The sequence below is a fragment of the Micropterus dolomieu genome, unplaced genomic scaffold (genome assembly GCF_021292245.1).
Source record: "Micropterus dolomieu isolate WLL.071019.BEF.003 ecotype Adirondacks unplaced genomic scaffold, ASM2129224v1 scaffold_271, whole genome shotgun sequence".
Classification (NCBI taxonomy): domain Eukaryota; kingdom Metazoa; phylum Chordata; class Actinopteri; order Centrarchiformes; family Centrarchidae; genus Micropterus; species Micropterus dolomieu.
Window position 1 is genome coordinate 12,856 of NW_025744262.1, and position 2,595 is coordinate 15,450.

A 2,595-nucleotide genomic window follows, 5' to 3' on the forward strand; every position below is an offset into this window, starting at 1 on the left:
GTAAGCTGCAAAAAACATATTACAAATATATATTATGAACATTTGGAGAAAAGCAATACAGGGCTAAAAGTTATGATGTGTACATGTTACCTTTGTTCGAGGCCCTGAATTTCTGTGGCTTCTGGAATGACATCAAGATGCTCATCTCTGTAAAGAATAACCACAGCAAGTTGTGTAAATCCCACATATGCTCATTCAACAGTAGATATAGACCAAAAATAAAATAACACACTATTAAACACTAATCATAATGTTCATGTTTCTAATCAAAGCGACAAAATTATTATACTGTTATGCATGACTTACCGGTCTGTTCCACCTTAAGCACCAATGCTAGACAATGCTGGAGATGGGACTTGAAAAGGTTTTCTCTTCAAGGGAGTCGATGTTGCAGGACCTGTCTCGTAGCTGGAGAAACAGCAGCCTCAATAAATGAAGTGCTACTTGACTGTAATACATTACTGTACTTTAATCCACAATGTGTTACATCTTTGTAGGGTTTGCTCATCTTGCATCATCATTTAGCTTGCTAATCTGAGCCACCATGCTCCATGCAATGTTACGTTTTTTTAGCTAATTGTAATCATCAGCTGATTGTCTCACAATCATAAAAGACACATTTCTGTTCACTAAACGAAGCCGAAGCGGCACATTTATCCCCACATAGCGAAGCCATAACACAGCGAGGGAGAAGAACCACATGAAACTATCCAACTACATATTTTACACCACTGACAAGGGATAAGTCACTTCTCACGGTGTCTATGGCTAGCTTCTGGCTAATGCTAACATTATCAAACAACAGTTTTCATTTGTAATGCTAAAGTTGGAATAACGTTACCTTACCTGTCCATCAGAAAACAGGCAACTTCGGTGTCGCTTTGAAAACATTTTTCCCTCATTAGACCCTTCCATCTGGGAAAAGCCACACCGATGTTTACCTGTGATTTCTGCCTGCGTCGCTCCCGTAAGTCTGACTTCATCATGCTTTCGCTTCTTCGAAGCAGATTCACCCTCCGTCGGCTCTTGTGCTAAATAATAGCTGCGGTCCTCCATTTGTCCAAAATTCCACTACTAATAAAGGAGAGCTTCTACTACTACCTAACGTTAGTAGTTAGAAACGTACAACTTCTTCTTGCTCTTGCTGCTACTTCTTCTGTTGCTTCTCTTTCAAGGTAGTAACGAAACGCGCTCTGCAGCGCTGTTTGTTCGCTATAGGCTAGAGTAGAAACATGATAACACAATATGTCGACCTCCACAGCAGGGTGTGTATATGTAGATATAAATAGCTCATTCTAAGGTAATAAAAACATAAGGGTTCATTATGCAAGGTCTTTATACACCACTGAAAACATAGTTATGGATATTATATTGCATTTCTGTCAATAGATCCTCACATATATTATACACTGAACCTTTAACTAGTAACTATAGGCTATTTATGTTATATTAAGTTGTTCCAGTTAAACTGCCATCCTTTTAATTAACACCTAAAACACTGCTGAGAGTGCAACTGCGTACACGTTGTCACAGTTAGCCATGGTTTTCGTTCACTTTCGGTGTCATGTATCACCATGCACCTGGAACGCTTTGATGTGGGAAGTCGGAAGTTTCAACTGGGAAATATCCCAGTTCCGACCGGTCTTGACTTAACTCCTTCTAAACTTTCTACCAATCATAACACTCTTCCAGGGACAGCGTATCCTCACTGAAGATAGTATCAGTCATCGGCTGCTCGACCTGACTTAGTGGGCGGGCCACAACACGTTGATTGACAGTTAAGGAAGAGGAAGGAAAAAGCAATGACAAAAGGGCTCCTTGGGGAAAGGCAAAAGCAAATGTATGTATTTATTCTTTTATTCATTCATTCTTTCTTTGATATATTTCCGCATTTATTTATTTATTCTTTTATTCATTCATTCTTTCTTGCTGTTATTTCCCCATTTATTTATTTATTCTTTCATTCAGTACTGTCACTTTGGATGTTCAATACTTGGGGGTGCGCGACAGGAAAAATGTAATGGTGGTGTAGTAGTGTAATAAGTATAACAATTATATAATAACAATAATTATTTGTTTTGCGGAATTTTTCATGAAATAAAAACCTGAATTGAAAGCTTTACTTTGTAAATTTAATTTAAAATTAAAAACGTTATTATTATTAGTTATCTCACAGGAAATGGATTCTCACACACCTCTTTCCCTCTCCCTCTCTCTCAGGCTGAGTGACCCGTGCTGTACTTACAAATTCTCATATGGATCCTCTTTTTTGTCCATGTTATCTGTTTATCAGGCTATGACAGGGTGCGATTTGTAAAAAAAAAAACAAAAGTTTAACCATTACAGTATGAGAAAAGGTTTTACTGTCACCGTTACTTTTTAAAGTAATAAATATATACCAATCAGATAGTGCTGTGGGCGGGACATTGAGCAAATAAATAAGTAAATTAAAAAAATATTATATATATGTGTGTGTGTGTGTTTAAAAAATAAATATATATATATATATATATATAAGCAAACCTATAGAGAGAAGGGGTTTGGGGGTGCAGCAACCCGGTCAAGATGTAGAAGGGGGAGCGTTGCCTAAAAAGT